Here is a 19,474-nt window from a genome sequence, read left to right on the forward strand (position 1 = left end):
TGTACCTAATAAAGTGGCCAGTGAGTGTGTATATATATATATATATATATATATATATATATATATATATACACACACACTAGTGTATGGTATGGCAAGAGGGCGCTCCTTTTTTTTTTTTTCTGTTGATTTTTTTTTTATTTTCCTCCCTAGATTCTCGTTATCACGCACTTTTAAGGGGGTTTTACACTAAGCGATATCGCTAGCAATATCGCTAAAACGTCACTGGTTTTGTGACGTTATAGCGATATTGCTAGTGATATCGCTATGTGTGATACTTACCAGCGACCGGCTCCCCCGCTGTCCATCGCTGATCGCGCGAGAATGTCCGGCTCCATTTCTCGTCGGGTGCTTCCTGCGGAGACTTCCTGCTGTGACGTCCAGCGACACGTGGAGGCGGGCGGGAGGACGCAGGATCGCTGTGTGTGAATGGTAAGTATCGTGTGCTGCGTCGCTGCTGCATCGCTGTGAGATCTTTCTGTATGAAAGCTCACTAGCGATCATTTAGCGATGCACCAGCGATCCTGACCGGGTGGGATCGCTGGTTGGATCGCTGGTGCATCGCTAAATGTAAAAGGGCCTTTAATCCCCATTGTCCGGGGGGGCTATGACTTACTTGGCTAATAGCGGTTATCTGGCCAGAATCTTGCAGCACTTCAAAACAGAAAACAGTAAGAGCAGCAGAGCGATGCATGACGTGTTCGGGACTCGGTGCAGGATTTTTGTGTTTAGTGGGAGATCTGTGCAGAAAATTGCTTCCTTAGGGCATGTGCACACAGCGTCTTTATCAGGAATGCCGAAACGACTTCCATCCTTTTGATCTTCGTTTCTCCGTTCCAGGCTTCAAAAGCCGCAAAGAGGTTAGAAGTGTCCTGTCCATTCTTCAGGCAGCTTCCGCTTTGAAGCTGCTTTACTATTGTATACACAGAGTAAAATGAAAATCCTGGTGTTAAAGAGCAAAAAAGAAGACTCTAAAAAAGACAACTCTATAAACGGTTGTGTTGGGGCTGTTATACTGTGTGGATGGCTGTGCTGGGGCTGTTATACTGTGTGGACGGCTGTGTTGGGGCTGTTATACTGTGTGGATGGCTGTGTTGGGGCTATTATACTGTGTGGACGGCTGTGCTGAGGCTGTTATACTGTGCGGATGGCTGTGTTGGGGCTGTTATACTGTGTGGACGGTTGTGTTGGGGCTGTTATACTGTGCGGAATGTTGTATTGGGGCAGTTATATTGTGTGGATGGCTGTGTTGGTGCTGTTATACTGTTCGGATGGTTGTGTTGGGGCTTTTATACTGTGCAGACTGTTGTGTTGGGGCTGTTATATTGTGCGGACTGTTGTGTTGGGGCTGTTATACTGTGCAGACTGTTGTGTTGGGGCTGTTATACTGTGTGGATGACTGTGTTAGGGCTGTTATACTGTGTGGATGTCTGTGTTGGGGCTGTTATACTGTGGATGGCTGTGTTGGGGCTGTTATACTGTGTGGATGGCTGTGTTGGGGCTGTTATACTGTGTGGATGGTTGTGTTGGAGCTGTTATACTGTGTGGATGGTTGTGTTGGGGCTGTTATACTGTGCGGATGGTTGTGTTGGGGCTGTTATACTGTGCAGACGGACTGTTGTGTTGGGGCTGTTATACTGTGTGGATGGTTGTGTTGGGGCTATTATACTGTGTGGATGGTTGTGTTGGGGCTGTTATACTGTGTGGATGGTTGTGTTGAGGCTGTTATACTGTTCGGATAGTTGTGTTGGGGCTGTTATACTGTGCAGACTGTTGTGTTGGGGCTGTTATACTGTGCGGCCTGTTGTATTGGGGCTGTTATACTGTGCAGACTGTTGTTTTGGGGCTGTTGTACTGTGCAGACTGTTGTGTTGGGGCTGTTATACTGTGTGGATGACTGTGTTGGGGTTGTTATACTGTGTGGACGGTTGTGTTGGGGCTCTTATACTGTGTGGATGGCTGTGTTGGGGCTGTTACACTGTGTGGATGGTTGTGTTGGGGATGTTATACTGTGTGGATGGTTGTGTTGGGGCTGTTATACTGTGTGGACGGTTGTGTTGGGGCTGTTATACTGTGTGGATGGTTGTGTTGGGGCTGTTATACTGTGTGGACGGTTGTGTTGGGACTGTTATACTGTGTGGACGGTTGTGTTGGGACTGTTACAATGTGTGGATGGCTGTGTTGGGGCTGTTATACTGTGTGGATTGTTGTGTTGGGGCTGTTATACTGTGTGGACGGTTGTGTTGGGGTCCCAGTTGGGGAATCATACAGTGTTGTATGCCCATGCAGAGGGTATATTGGGCAGGTACAATCCCAGGTAAAATCCATCCTAATGTGGTAAATGTCCTAAAAACGTTGTCAATATGAACATTAGGGCACTTACTGTCTTCATTCACATCACACTCTGTGGTTTCAGAGTTCACCCATCCTCCACCATTCTCCGTGAAATGACAACTTTGGAATCTAATTGCTTTATGTGTTTTTTCCCCACACCTCTAACCCACAATTTTTTATATTTACTTAAAATACAGGCTCTAAGGTGAAAAAGTAAAAAAAAAATGACGTGATGGTTCTCAGACCTTTAAATGTACTTCCACCTTTTATCATCATTTGGTTTTAGGTCTAAGATTCATTTCTTATTATATTGTTATAGCATGCAGAGCCCTGTTTTCTGCTATAGGTCTAATTCCCCTGTATAACAGTAAAATTTAAGGGACATTATCACTATAGGATTGCTAAACCTTCTTCTATGTAGACATGCATATTCCTGACCTATGTATAACCCTTCCCCCACCACTGATTAGGAGCTTTCTGCCTATGCATCAGTGTTATGGGTGTGGCTATACAGAGCTCAGCATTTAGAGAACTGTTAGGTCTGCAGCAGAGAAAACTGTGATTTTATGAAAACTGAAGCAAGAAGCCAAGTAAGTGACACATCACTGGAATCAAGGCCTCTGCCCCTGCATCATGCTGCTCTGAGATGTGATAGCAGGCTCTCGATGACATATTACCTTCAAATGGCAACATTCCAGCTGCCTGGAGCCACAGATAGAGGCGTTTCTATGTTATCCATGGTAGTGGATTAAGATAGCTAAAAGTATAATTCTGCAGAGAACCCTTGCATTAAAGAGGTGGCCCAGAACATAAAATTATATTTTCTAACATCTATCTTTACAACCTAACCACTTTTGTAATTTTCTTTATTACACAACACCCTATACTTCGCCCATCTAGCTAACCTTTAAATGTGTTTTTTACTGTACTTCCTGTGACATTTAATTAGAGAGGAGTCTCAAATGTGATATCACAGAAGATTGAGGCCAGTCTCACTTCCCGCAGTTTCCATCGCCCCTCCTGGAACAGGAGGTCACAAGGGGCATTGCTGCAGTTACTCCCTAGTTTCTTGTATTGTTGCCTCCACTGGCAATGTCATGGATCCTGGATGATGGACGCTGGGAGAGATGTGAGCGCAGCGCCAGCACTCTGCTTCTGTCTCTGCCGTGCTGTAGCTTTTGTGAAAGAACATATTGTCAAGGGGTGGAGATGCAAGCAGTGAGTGACATCAGTGCCGCTTCACAGCTTTCAGCAACCCTCAAACGAATCGTCCACAAAGGGCCACTCTTCTTACTGATTCTATCTCAGCTCCGTGACAACATGCAAAACAACAATGCAAAAATCTAGTGAGTTACTGCCCTCTGATACCGTCCTTTTCCAGGAGGGGCGATGGATGCTGCTGTCAGTAAGTGCAGCCTTAGGGTGAGTGCACAGAGTGCGGATTCAGCTGCGGATCTGCTGCAGATCCGCAGGCATTGTACAATGCAAAGCAATGGGATTTCAAAACCGCAGTGCACATGCTGCGGATTTTTTCCGCGGTTTTAAAGGGGTTGTTCGGGCTTTTCACATAATCTCAGTACGTATCTGGGCTGCAGAATTATGACAATAAGTAATTTACTTTCTGTCACTAGTTTGCACGGTTTTCTAGATATTCTGAACAGAACGTCCTGGGGGGGGTGTTATGGCATTGAAATGAGAACTGGTCGTAACCTCCTACTCTACTCCAAACATGCCCTCTATAGCAACAACCCCACCCTCCATAGCTACAGGCCCTCCCTGTCCACATGAAGAAGCCCTCATCACATAGTAACAAATCCTCCCCCTCTAGCAGCCTCACTGCAGAGAGCAGACCACCCAGCTGCTCCTCCCCCAGACACAAGCTGAACAGTGATCTATGGAAAGTGAAACCAGTGAGGAGGGAAAATCGTCCTGTATTCTGGGCCACTCCATGATTACAATACATAACTCATTATCAGTAATTCCTTCCTTCACTGTCCCAGGCTGCTGGCAGCAGTGAGAACAGACTGTGTGAGGCCAGTGATGGGGGTCTGCAGCTCCTAATCTGCACAGGGGATGGCAGTCACTGATGTAATCTGTTGTGTGACAAAGCCTCTGCTGTGTGAATGAGACAGTTCTGTGTCACTGATGTCTTCACACAGCAGCAGATTTGGTGCAGTGTATGTGTGAGCACTGTGTCTCTATTGACACAAATACTGATGGGAGCAGCCTGTCCAATCAGCAGCTGTAACAGTGTGAAGTGTTGGGGGGTGTATGTATGGAGATATATATGATACTAAGGATTCTGATACTATAAATAAAGGGCTTGTTTGTGTTGTTGAGGAGCCCTTCCTTCGTTCCTTCCTAACTTTTCACTATTCCTTTCTGACCCTGGCATACCTCCAGCCTGTGTAAGGTGTGTACCTATATCCTATCACTTTATAATGTTTCTAGCAGAAATACATAACCGGTGCACGCGGACCATTCACCTCTGCCAATGCTGGGAAAGACAAGCTGCAATTTATTTATGTATTTTCCCATCACCTCCGGGCAATTTTCTGTTTTTTCTGTTTTTCGTTTTTCCCTCACCTTCTTCAATAACTTTTCTGTTTTTCCGTCAATACAGACATATGAGGCTTGTTGTTGTTTTTTGCAGGACGAGTTGTTCTTTTGAATCATGTCATTTATTTTACCATATAATGTACTGGAGATTGGGAAAAAATTCAAAGTGCAATTACACATTTGTTTTTTGTTTTTTTTTATTTACCATGTTCACTATATGGTAACACTGACGTGTCGGTATGATGTCTCGGGTCAGTACTATATGGTAACACTGACGTGTCGGTATGATGCCTAGGGTCAGTACTATATGGTAACACTGACGTGTCGGTATGATGCCTAGGGTCAGTACTATATGGTAACAATGACGTGTCGGTATGATGCCTAGGTTCAGTACTATATGGTAACACTGACGTGTCGGTATGATGCCTAGGGTCAGTACTATATGGTAACAATGACGTGTCGGTATGATGCCTCGGGTCAGTACTATATGGTAACACTGACGTATTGGTATGATGCCTCGGGTCAGTACTATATAGTAACACTGACGTGTCGGTATGATGCCTCGGGTCAGTACTATATGGTAACACTGAGGTGTCGGTATGATGCCTCGGGTCAGTACTATATAGTAACACTGACGTGTCGGTATGATGCCTCGGGTCAGTACTATGTGTGTCATGATACCAGTGCTGGGTGACCGACACTTCTGGGGTTAATGTTCTCATCGCAGTGCAGACTCTCACCTGCACACTTGGGACCTATTAGTGTGGCCTCTCATTGGTTCTGGGGAGGCTTCTTATAGCCTCAGGAAGCTCCCATCCCCCGTCAGTTATACTTTAGCCCTTGGCATTGTGTGGTGACCCCTGAGTGTGTTAGTGCTGTGTTCTGGTTGCTTGATTCCCTGTGTATGACTCGGTCTGTTCTCTGGATATCGCTTTGGATTCTGCTTGGCACCTTCTATGTCCGTTTGGTTTTTGATCTCTGCTTGGCCCTGACTGTCCGTTCTGTCTCATCCCTGGTACTGTATTGATATCTTGTATATGACCTTTGGCTTTGTCTGACCTCCCGTCTGTTTATCCCTCCTGTACCTCACTTGCCTGTATTGTGCCTGACCTCTGCTTTGCCGGACTCTGAGTTTTCTTCCTCCTCTGAAAGCAGGACGCTAAGCCCCACCCTCTTGCTGTCACATGACCGTTCACATGACCGTAGGTCCTGTGCCAGCTTTCTGATCTTCTACATTCAGGTCCCGTGCATCTTTATTGTCTGGCTGTTCTTGTCCCCAGGGGTCCCTACGGTGCGGGTGATTCCCTGCTTAGCTGAGGCTCTACGCTGGCGCTGTCAGGACCCTGACATTATAACTGACCATTAAGTTTTTGGGGGGGTTTTTATGCAGAGAGTTATGGATCCCATACAGTCTCTGGCTGACTGGATGAAAAGTCTGAGTCAGATGTTTCAGGGTTTATCTCTGGAGCAGCAAGCTCTGGCTCGTTCTCAGCAGCAGGTTTCTGAGACAGTGCGGGGAGCTCTAGCTGCTGGGTCTCTGGGGGCTGGGTCGAGGGATGTTGTTTTGGTGTCCCCAGAACCACCTGTTAAACTGCCTGACTTTTTTTCTGGAAACCAAAAGGAGTTCAGGGTCTTCATGGAGGGGTGCAAACTTTTTTTTAGTTTGAGACCACGTTCCTCTGGGGACGAAAGTCAGGAGGTCGGGGTTGTTATGTCTCTATTAAGAGGGTCCCCACAAGCTTGGGCTTTCTCCCTTTCTCCCACTGCCCCTGAGAGAGTGTCCGTGAATGCATTTTTTGAGGCCCTCGGGCACATTTATGATGAGCCTGACCGAGTGCGATTGGCAGAGGACATGGTGATGAGTGTCTGTCAGGGGAAACAATCAGCTGAGTGGTTTTGTACTGAGTTCCGCCACTGGGCCGCAGAGGTCTCTTGGAACGACGCCGCACTTTGAGGATTCTTTTGCAGAGGCTTGTCCCAGCGGCTGCAGGATGCCTTGGCGTTACATCCCCCACCTAACTCTCTCGAGGACGCCATGACCCAGGCCGTCCGGATGGACCACAGGCTGCGGGCCAGAGGGGTGATGCAGGTGGAATCTCCTTTGTTCCCCAGTGGAAAAAAGATTGCCCCTGAGCTCATGGATGTAGGCGCCCTCTCCCTGAAGGATACAGAGAGGAAACGCCGGAAGGACAAGCAGTTATGCTTTTACTGCGGTAAAACGGGACATTGGAAAAGGGAGTGTCCTGATAGCCCGTCTTCAAACCTGGTCGGCGGGCAACGACTAGGTCTGGGTAGTCAACGGGGAGACTGCTCAGACCCTCAGGTACCCTTTTCCTCGTTTTCTAAAGTGTTACTGCCTGTGGAACTGTGGACGGTAGTTCTTTTTCCTCTACAGCCTTCGTGGACTGCGGGTTATCGATTAATCTCATTGACTCCCAATTGGTCACACACTGCAAGATAGGGACAGTTAGGCTCAAGGTTCCGATCAAGGTGATGGACATTGACTCCTCTCCCCTCACTAAGGATGGAATTCGCTTTATGTCTGACTTGTTTTCGCTCAGAGTGGGCGCTACTCATGTGGAAAACCTAAGTTGTTTTGTGCTGGACAATCTACCTGCAGGGTTGGTGATGGGCATGCCCTGGTTACAACGCCATAACCCAGTTATTAACTGGAAAACGGGGGAGATTGTTCAATGGGGGTTTAATGATTTTGAGTTATGTGATAAATCCGCACTGCTGGTTGAACCTGTTAAATCTGTGTCAGTATCATCTGTCGAGCTGGAAGGTATTCCGGAATGCCTGAAGGACTTCGAAGATGTATTCTCTGAAAGAGAGGCCGAGACGTTACCGCCACATAGACCCTTTGACTGCGCAATTGAGCTGGTCCCGGGGGCTAAATTACCTAAAGCTCGTCTGTTTAATTTGTCCAGTCCTGAGCGCTTGGCTATGAAGGAGTACATTGCTGAAAGTCTGCGCAAAGGACACATACGTCCTTCAGTCTCACCTGTGGCGGCAGGTTTCTTTTTTGTAAAGATAAAAGATGGCGGGTTACGTCCCTGTCTCGACTTCCGGGAGCTTAATCAGATTACTGTACGGAATACGTACCCCCTTCCGTTGATTCCCGATTTATGTAACCAACTATCAGGGGCAAAGTGGTTTTCTAAAAGGGATCTTCGGGGGGCATACAATTTGATAAGGGTCTGAGAGGGGGATGAATGGAAAACCGCGTTCCTCACGACCGAGGGATTATTTGAAAATTTAGTCATGCCGTTTGGTCTTACCAACACCCCACCATATTTCAGAATTTCATCAACGTGGTATTCTCGGATCTCATTGGTCGTTTTGTCGTTATCTATTTAGATGATATTTTGATATACTCCACCGACAAGCATTCTCATTTGGAACATGTACGAACAGTTCTCCAAAGACTGAGAGAAAATCATCTGTATGCCAAATTGGAGAAATGTGTATTCTGTGTGCAAGAATTGTCTTTTTTGGGGTTAATTGTATCCGGGGAGGGTTTTCTCATGGACCCCAAGATGGTGCAGGCCATTGCGGATTGGGTGCAACCCCGAGATCTTAAGGGTCTTCAGCGCTTCTTGGGGTTCACCAATTATTACCGCAAATTTATCCGAGGGTTTTCGCAAGTGGTCAAACCTCTCACAGATCTAACATGCAAAGGTGCGGATGTGAGAAATTGGTCCTCACTCGCAAAAGAGGCCTTTGCGACGCTGAAAAAATGTTTTATGTCTGCTCCTGTCTTGATACAGCCAGATCCTTCCAAGCCATTTGTGGTGGAGGTGGACGCCTCCGAGGTGGGGGTGGGGGCGGTGTTGTCTCACGGGCCTGCCACTCTAACCAAACTCAGGCCATGTGCCTTCTTTTCCAAGAAGTTCTCTGCTGCTGAAAGAAATTATGATGTAGGCAATAGAGAGCTTCTTGCGGTTAAGTTGGCGTTTGAGGAATGGAGGCACTTTTTGGAGGGGGCAAGTCACCCGGTTACTGTGATCACTGATCACAAAAATTTGTCTTACATCGAGTCTGCTAAAAGATTAACGCCCAGACAGGCCCGTTGGTCAATTTTTTTTTTCACGTTTCCAGTTTACTGTTACATTCCGTCCAGGGCCAAAGAATGTCAAGACTGACGCCTTATCTCGTAGTTTTCACCCTGTGTCTGTCCCTGAGCCACCGTCCTCCATTCTGCACCCTGGGGTGGTGTTAGCAGGGATCTCGTCTGAATTGGAATGGGAAATTGAGGGGGCCCAGTCGCTGGCTCCTGCGGCCAAACCAGGGGGCAAGTTGTTTGTCCCAGAACAACTTCGCCTTAAACTCTTGCAAGAGTTCCACGAATCCAAGTTGTGTGCTCACCCTGGTATATCAGCCACACGACTGGCTGTGGCTAGGATCTTCTGGTGGCCTACTCTGGGTTCTGATATAAAGAAATTCATTTCTGGTTGTGGGGTCTGCGCTCGTTCTAAAAGCTCCCATAGCCGGCCGGCGGGGGAGCTGATGCCCTTGGAAATTCCCGAAAGACCGTGGACCCATCTGTCCATGGATTTTATTACCAATCTTCCCTCCTCCAGGGGTAATACGGTGGTATGGGTAGTGGTGGACAGATTTTCTAAGCAGGCTCATTTTGTACCCCTGTCCGCATTACCTTCTGCTGAGATCTTATCCAGATTGTTTGTGCAGCATGTGGTCCGCTTGCATGGGGTACCCCTGAATGTGGTGTCTGATCGTGGTGTGCAGTTTGTGGCTAAGTTTTGGTGTGCTTTCTGTAAAAAATTAGGGATATCTCTGTCCTTTTCGTCTGCATACCATCCTGAGAGTAATGGTCAGACGGAACGCACTAATCAGTCTCTGGAACAGATCCTCAGATGTCTGACTTCTGCTAGACAGAATGACTGGTGTGATATACTGCCGTTGGCTGAATTCGCCTTCAATAGTCGGGTGAGTCAATCCACTGGTATGTCCCCTTTCTTCATCAACTATGGGTTCAGTCCTCATTTTGGTGAGTTTTCTAGTCTGGATTCGGGGTGCCCCGGGGCTGAGGACTCTGTTCAGCGGTTAAAAGATACATGGACAGAAGTCCAGCGGCGTATATCTAGGTCTCAGGGCAGGTATAAGTGTTATGAATGAGTCACCGTAGGAGGCAAAAACAGAAATGCTAGCTAAGTCCAGAAAACCAGAGAAGTTGGCAGCTATCGGATTGCAGACCCCTGAACCTATCAACAACAACTAGCAGTAGCCGTGGGGGGTTCCTACGATGCCCTAGACCCCTCGATCACAGCCGGAGAACTGCCTAACCTAAAGACAGAAAGGGAAATCTAAACTGCCCCAGAGCAGACCCCAAAGCAATAGGCAGCCCCCAACATATAATGACGGTGAAGCAAGAAGAAAAAACACTAACACAGATAGAAAGATAGACTGAGCAAATGATGGGGCCCAAGCTAACCAGATAGGACAGGACAGGAAAGCTGCTGTCTGCAATCCGCCAAAAACCCTATCAAAATAAGAGCCAACAGACTGACAGGGAAAAGGCCCTGAAGACACTAGGCTTCAAAAAGACTATGTCAGTACTCAGGTATTTTCAGAAGACAGAGCAAACCGACAAAAAAGGAATACAGCTCACCCCAGCAGGGAATTGCAGAATCCAGAAAAGCAAGGCAAACTAAAACCAAAACACAAATGCAAAAAGGCAAAGCAGAAAACTTAGCTTTTGAGGAGCAGGAATCAGACTGGTCTCCTAGAATTCCACAGAGAAATCACCAGCGAGGCAGAAGGGCGTCGGCTACCTTATATCCAGTCAGAGATCCCTGTCGCCCAGTCATCCTCTCCCAGCTCAGGTGCTTGGTAATCAGCCTCACTACCTTCCTTCACCAGAAGAGGGAGTTCATCAGACCTCAATGGTGAAGGGAAAAATGAACTCACAACATATAAGTTTTTCGCGGACAGGAAACAAACACCTGGTCCCATGTTTCAGGTGGGAGAGAAAGTTTGGCTCTCCACGTGAAACATTAAGTTAAAGGTTCCGTCAGCCAAGTTGGGCCCCAAATTCATTGGCCCGTACAAGATTGTGGAAAAAATCAACCCGGTAGCGTACAGGCTGTGCCTTCCACCCTCTTTCAAGATCCCTAACGTCTTCCATAGATCTCTACTGAAGCCGTTTGAAGCAGTCCGGGGAGAATCTGAGTCCGCTGCTCCTCCAGTTTCGGTTGAGGGACATGTGGAATATGAGATTGGTCACATTGTAGATTCTAGGTTTGTACGGCGGTCAGTACAGTACCTAGTTCATTGGAAGGGGTATGGGCCGGAGGACAGGTCCTGGGTGCCGGCCCGGTTGATGCATGCGGATCGTCTGGTTCGGGCTTTCCATGCTAGGTACCCGGGCAAGCCTTGGGGTCCAGAGGCCCCCCGTTGAGAGGGGGGTACTGTCATGATACCAGTGCTGGGTGACCGGCACTTCTGGGGTTAATGTTCTCATCGCAGTGCAGACTCTCACCTGCACACCTGGGACCTATTAGGGTGGCCTCTCATTGGTTCTGGGGAGGCTTCTTATAGCCTCAGGAAGCTCCCATCCCCCGTCAGTTATACTTTCGCCCTTGGCATTGTGTGGTGACCCCTGAGTGTGTTAGTGCTGTGTTCTGGTTGCTTGATTCCCTGTGTATGACTCGGTCTGTTCTCTGGATATCGCTTTGGATTCTGCTTGGTACCTTCTATGTCCGTTTGGTTTTTGATCTCTGCTTGGCCCTGACTGTCCATTCTGTCTCATCCCTGGTACTGTATTGATATCTTGTGTATGACCTTTGGCTTTGTCTGACCTCCCGTCTGTTTATCCCTCCTGTACCTCGCTTGCCTGTATTGTGCCTGACCTCTGCTTTGCCGGACTCTGAGTTTTCTTCCTCCTCTGCAAGTAGGACGCTAAGCCCTGCCCCCTTGCAGTCACATGACCGTTCACATGACCGTAGGTCCTGTGCCGGCTTTCTGAGCTTCTACATTCAGATCCCGTGCATCTTTATTGTCCGGCTGTTCTTGTCCCCAGGGGTCCCTACGGTGCGGGTGAGTCCCTGCTTAGCGGAGGCTGTACGCCGGCGCTGTCAGGACCCTGACAATATGGTAACACTGACGTGTCGGTATGATGCCTAGGGTCAGTACTATATGGTAACAATGACGTGTCGGTATGATGCCTCGGGTCAGTATTAGATGGTAACACTGACGTGTCGGTATGATGCCTCGGGTCAGTACTATATGGTAACACTGAGGTGTCGGTATGATGCCTCGGGTCAGTACTATATGTACATATGTCTGTATGTCTGTATAGACGGAAAAATAGAAAAGTTATGGAAGAAGGAGAGGGAAAAACAGAAAAAACAGAAAATTGCCCAGAGGTGATGGGAAAATACATAAATAAATTGCAGCTTGTCTTTCCCAGCACTGGCAGAGGTGAATGGTCCGCGTGCATCGGTTATGTATTTCTGCTAGAAACATTATAAAGTGATAGGATGTAGGTGCACACCTTACACAGGCTGGAGGTATGCCAGGGTCAGAAAGGAATAGTAAAAAGCTAGGAAGGAACGAAGGAAGGGCTCCTCAACAACACAAACAAGCCCTTTATTTATAGTATCAGAATCCTTAGTATCATATATATCTCCATACATACACCCCCCAACACTTCACACTGTTACAGCTGCTGATTGGACAGGCTGCTCCCATCAGTATTTGTGTCAATAGAGACACAGTGCTCACACATACACTGCACCTAATCTGCTGCTGTGTGAAAACATCAGTGACACAGAGCTGTCTCATTCACACAGCAGAGGCTTTGTCACACAACAGATTACATCAGTGACTGCCATCCCCTGTGCAGATTAGAAGTTGCAGACCCCCATCACTGGCCATCACACAGTCTGTTCTCACTGCTGCCAGCAGCCTGGGACAGTGAGGGAAGGAATTACTGATAATGAGTTATGTATTGTAATCATGGAGTGGCCCAGAATACAGGACGATTTTCACTCCTCACTGGTTTCACTTTCCATAGATCACTGTTCAGCGTGTGTCTGGGGGAGGAGCAGCTGTTCTCTGCAGTGAGGCTGCTGGAGGGGAAGAATTCGTTACTGTGTGATGAGGGCTTCTTCATGTGGACGGGGAGGGCCTGTAGCTATGGAGGGTGGGGTTGTTGTTATAGAGGGCATGTTTGGAGTAGAGTAGGAGGTTACGACCAGTTCTCATTTCAATGCCATAACACCCCCCCCCCCCCCCCCGGACGTTCTGTTCAGAATATCTAGAAAACCGTGAAACTAGTGACAGAAAGTAAATTACTTATTGTCATAATTCTGCAGCCCAGATATGTACTGAGATTATGTGAAAAGCCCGCACAACCCCTTTAAATCCACAGCATGTCAATTGTTTCTGCGGATTCTGCAGCGGTTTGACACCTGTTCCATTGTCCAGGTGTCAAACCGCAGGGGAAAACCACTGGCAAATCCGCAGATAAACCGCAGGTCACTTTACCTGCGGTTTTACCTACAAATCCACGTGGAAAAATCCGCAGCTGAATCCGCACTGTGTGCACGCAGCCTAAGACTCCTGTGAAATCATATTTGGTACTACTCTCAAATGAAAGTCAGCACAGGAAGCACAGGAAAAAAACAACCCATAAAGAGATTATGTAGACAGGGAAAAGTGTTAGGTATTGTGTAATAAAGGAAATGACAAAAGTGGTTAGTTGTTAAGATAGTTAGAAAATACATTGCAGGTGTGGGACCACTCCTTTAATAAGTAATTTCCACTGAGTTTTCTGGGGTGACTATTAAATAATGAAATACAAAAAAGGAACCTGCACTTACAACTATAATAATGGCTAAAAATGAATAATTAAGGATTAAATGCAATTTAGAAATCGGCGCTAATAGCTGGAATTGTCAAGGATAAAAATAATTCAACATAATTCATATATAAAACAAACAGTAATGAACCTGTCCTCCATGCCTCATACGCAAATAGCACAAAGTAGACCGCAAGTGCAAAATTAGGTAATAGTCTTTGTAGGAGTTGTAGCTTACCCCTTATTAGGCACGGGTTAAACACTGCGGTGCTGGAAAAGACTTGAGCTGCTTGTGCTTGGCCACACTGCAAGATGTAGGTACACCCCGGGAGGCAGGGGCCACTTCGGGTGTGTTACAGTAAAATAACAGTAAAATCTGCCATGTGCCTAAACAGTGGTTTACCCCCACAAATGGGGTATCAGCATAATCAGGAAAAATTGCACAATAACTTTTGGGGTCCAATTTCTTCTGTTACCCTTGGGAAATTAAAAAATTGGGGTGAAAAGATCATTTTTGTGGAAAACAGGTTTTTTTATTTTTACGGCTCTACGTTGTAAACTTCGTTGAAGCACTTGGGGGTTCAAAGTGCTCACCACACATCTAGATAAGTTGATTTAGGCACATCAGGGGCTCCCCAAATGCAGCATGACACCCGCAGACCATTCCATCAAAGTCTGCATTCCAAAACGTCACTACTTCCCTTCTGAGCCCCAACGTTTGCCCATACAGTAGTTTTCTCACACATATGTGGTATCAGGATACTCAGGACAAATTGGACAACAACGTTTGGGGTCCAATTTCTCCTGTTACCCTTGGGAAAATAAAAAAATGGGGACTAAAACATCATGTTTGTGAAAAAATATATATTTTTTTATTTTCACTCCCGTGAGCTATAAACTTTAGTGAAACACCTGGGGATTCAAAGTTCTCACCACACATCTAGTTAAGTTCCTTGAGAGGTCTAGTTTGCAAAATGGGGTCACTTGTGGGGGGTTTCAACTGTTTAGGCACATCAGGGGCTCTCCAAACGCGACAATGCGTCCGATCTCAATTCCACCAATTTTGCGTTGAAAACGTCAAACGGCGCTCCTTCCCTTCCGATCTCTGCCATGCGCCTAAACAATGGTCCCCCCCCACATATGCTGTGTCCGCATACTCAGGACAAATTGCACAATAACTTTTGGTGTCCAATTTCTCCTGTTACCCTTGGGGAAATTAAAAAAATTTGGATCTGAATTAATTTTTTTGTGGAAAAAAAGTTAAATGTTCATTTTTTTAATCATTCCAAAAATTTCTGTGAAGCACCAGAAGGGTTAATAAACATCTTGAATGTGGTTTTGAGCACCTTGAGGGGTGCAGTTTTTAGAATGGTGTCACTTTTGGGTATTTTCTATCATATAGACCCCTCAAAGTGACTTTAAATGTGATGTGGTCCCTAGAAAAAAATGGTGTTGTAAAAATGAGATATCACTGTTTAACTTTTAACCCTTTTAACTTCCTAACAAAAAAGAATTTAGTTCCAAAATTGTGCTGATGTAAAGTAAACATGTAGGAAATGTTACTTATTAAGTATTTTTCAATATTTTTGCCAAATTTCCATTTTTTTCACAAATAAACGCAAATCATATCAAAGAAATGTTACCACTATCATGAAGTACAATATGTCACGAGAAAACAGTGTCAGAATCACCGGGATCCATGGAAGCGTTCCAGAGTTATTACCTCATAAAGGGTCAGTGGTCAGAATTGTAAAAATTGGCCCGGTCATTAACATGCAAACCACCCATGTGGGTAAAGGGGTTAACAGAAATAAACACTTGAAATAGATCACTCTTGTTTGTAATGACTCTATATAATGTATGAGTTTCACTTTTTGTATTGTATTTTTGATGATATTCTAATTTCGTGAGAAGCACTTGTAGTAATATAATGCACCCCCATAGTCATATATAGCAGTATAATGCACCCCACAGTTATACATAGTAGTGTAATGTACCCCATAGTCATATATAATAGTATAATGCACCCCATAGTCATATATAGCAGTATAATGCACCCCACAGTTATACATAGTAGTCTAATGTACCCCATAGTCATATATAATAGTATAATGCACCCATATAGTCATATATAGCAGTATAATGTACCCCATAGTCATATATAATAGTATAATGCACCCATATAGTCATATATAGCAGTATAATGCACCCCACAGTTACACATAGTGTAATGTACCCCATAGTCATACATAAAGTATAAAGCACCCCATAGTCATATATAATAGTATAATGTACCCCATAGTCATATATAATAGTATAATGCACCCATATAGTCATATATAGCAGTATAATGCACCCCACAGTTACACATAGTGTAATGTACCCCATAGTCATACATAAAGTATAAAGCACCTCATAGTCATATATTATAGTATAATGTACCCCATAGTCATATATTATAGTATAATGCACCCCCATAGTAGTATAGTGCATCCTCATAGTCATATATAATAGTATAATGCACCCACATAGTCATATATAGCAGTATAATGCACCTCACAGTTATATATAGTAGTGTAATGTACCCCATAGTCATACATAAAATATAATGCACACCATAGTCATATATAGCAGTATAATGCACCCTATAGTCATATATAGCAGTATAATGCATCCCACAGTTACACATAGTAGTGTAATGTACCCCATAGTCATACATAAAGTATAATGCACCCTATAGTCATATATAGCAGTATATTGCACCCCCATAGTCGTATAGTGTATTCCCATAGTGCAGCTTTAGAAAAAAAAAGTTTCACCTTACATGGCTAAGGTCCAGTGCTCTCTACGTATGGCAATGACATCATACCCCGGCAACATGCGTGCTGATGCGGCTTGTGATTGGCTGGAGGTTGTTGCAGTGTGGGAGGATAGATTTTAACTGAACATGAGTCTGAGTACACATGTCCAGTTACTGAACAGGCAGAATCCTGTCTCTGGGGCCCCGGTGAGCAGAAGAGAGGGGGCCTAGCAACCGGGATACAGTGTCCCATGTCTGCCAGGCCGCAGAACGAGTGTAAAGCGTGGCGTCCTGCATTCCCACACTACTTCCACACACAAGAAACCACCAGCCAATATCTGTATATGTGCAGTGTGAGGTAGCGCTGTCATTCAGTTAAGGGATCACTCGCTTGGCAGCGAATAAAAGACATCCGGCTCCGGGTTTTCATAAACCATAACATAGTCAATGCGGTTTATTCCTCCATCATAAACCCACAGCAGCAATATACAACAGCTTAGCGTCCATTACAGAGCTTCACTCTGGTTATCCTGTACTCACACAGGTTATGCACATGTCCAATGCACAGGCTTTCTAGCCTCACAGTTCTCACCCCATCAGGGTTTTACCTCACGGCTGCTTCATCCATATGGCAGACGTTCATTCCCTCTCCCTGGGAACTGTCAGACACTTGCAGCCATTAAACACAGTGTCCACTCTTCACATGCTGTTAGCAAGGAAGCCCCATCTCAGCGGGACCTTCCACACTGGACCAACCGGGTCCCAGTATTCACCACCTGTGACGTACCCTGGCCACCATATATGGTCCGTAGCCGCGCCCACCGGGTCACATGACTATGACATCACAGGTCCTTGACCCACTCACAATCTTTTACTATACAGTTAGTCCTCGGTTTACGACGGTCGCGAGTTACGTCGTTTCGTGGTTACGACGCTTTATGCGACACCTTATTCCGACTTACGTGGTTTTGCGTCATAAGTTGAACTACGTGCAGCGGCGGAAGAATACAGTCCAGTACTGCACACTGTACCCGGTTACACGTGGAAGACGAGTCTCCTGCACGCCATAACGCCCTTCATTATGGCTCCCAAACGTAAGCCAGACTGTTCTGATGCCAGTGCATCAAAGAAAAGGAAGGCCCTCACCATGGAGGTGAAAGTGAATATCATAAGGTGATCTGATAAGGGGGAAACACCAACAGAAATTGGCAGGTCATTAGGACTTAGTCGTTCGACTGTCGCTACGATTATCAAGGATAAAGATCGAATCCTTGAACATGTGAAAGGATCTGCTCCTATGGAAGTGAGAGTGATAAAGCAGCGTAGTGGGCTTATTATTGAGATGGAAAGATTATTGGTGCTTTGGTTGGAAGACCAAAATCAACGCCATATCCCTGTGAGCCTTATCGTTATTCAGGAGAAGGCTAGGCAACTGTTTGAGGCGTTGAAAAGAGAAAAGGGGGAAGGAAGTGAAAGTGAAGAATTTGTGGCGAGTAGGGGTTGGTTTATGAGGTTTAAGGATCGTGCCAATTTCCATAACATTAAAGTGCAAGGTGAAGCTGCTAGTGCTGATGATAAAGCAGCAACTGAGTTTCCTAATGCATTGACTTAGATAATTGAGGAGGGTGGTTACTGTGCTCAACAAGTGTTCAACGTGGATGAGACAGGCTTGTTTTGGAAACGTTTGCCTAACTGTACATACATCGCCAAGGAGGAGAAGTCAGCACCAGGTCATAAAGTCGGCAAGGAGAGACTGACTTTGCTTCTTGGGGGCAATGCTGCTGGCGACTACAAACTGAAGCCCATGCTGGTGTATCAGGCTGAGAATCCAAGGGCACTCAAGGGCATTTCGAAGGGTCAACTACCAGTCATCTGGAAGTCTAATAGGAAGGCATGGGTGACACTTGCAGTGTTTGATGACTAGTTCACCAACCATTTTGTGCCAGGCGTGGAGCGGTATTGTACCTCCAAGGATATCCCCTTTGAGGTGTTGCTAATTCTGGACAATGCCCCTGGACACCCTGCCCATCTGGATGACTTTAACCCTAATGTCAAGGTGGTTTACCTTCCACCTAATACCACTGCCCTAATACAGCCTATGGACCAAGGAGTCATTGCTACATTCAAGGCCTACTGCCTCTGAAGGGTCATTGGTAATGCTTTAGCAGCAACTGAAAAGAATAAGGACTTGACTCTTAAGGACTTTTGGAAAACATACAACATCCTTGATGCTGTGAATAACATTGCTGATTCCTGGGATGAGGTTAAGCAGACCAGTATGAATGATGTGTGGAAAAGACTGTGTCCCCAGTTTGTGAATGATGTCACAGAGGTCCAAGAGTCAGTGACTAGTGTCATAAAGAACGTTGTTGATATGAGTAAGACAATGAATCTGGAGGTAGAGGAGGATGATGTCACAGAGCTACTGGCATCTCATGGAGAGGAGTTATCTGCTGAGGACCTTATTCAACTGGAGAAGCAGATGATAGTGGAAGAGGAAGACATACCAACCCCAGAACCTAAGAGATTTACAAGGCAGGGCTTGGCAGGAGGTTTTACCCTGATAGAGGAAGGGTTGTCAAGGTTTGAGGCTGAGGATCCCAACATGGAAAGGTACACTAGGATTGCCAGAGGAGTCATGGATTCCCTTAGGTGTTACAAGGAGATCTTGGAGGAGAAGAAGATGGTCTCCTTCCAAACTTATCTGCAGCAGTACTTCAAGAAGGTAGAGAGACCTGCAATAGATCCTGCAACAGATCCTGTACCTCCAGCACCTTTTGCAGCTTCCTCCCAATAAGCCTGTTCTCTCTTTGCAATTGTTATCTTTGTTTATTACAGTACTGTACACTGTTTATTACTGTTACAGCACTTAGAGTACAGTATTTCAATAAACGTACTGTACTGCACAGTATTTTACTGTACCTATGTTTATTGATAATTATGTAAGGTACTGTGTT

This window comes from Dendrobates tinctorius, unplaced genomic scaffold (assembly GCF_039654945.1).
Source record: "Dendrobates tinctorius isolate UK_male_01 unplaced genomic scaffold, ASM3965494v1 ptg000230l, whole genome shotgun sequence".
In the NCBI taxonomy this organism is placed as follows: domain Eukaryota; kingdom Metazoa; phylum Chordata; class Amphibia; order Anura; family Dendrobatidae; genus Dendrobates; species Dendrobates tinctorius.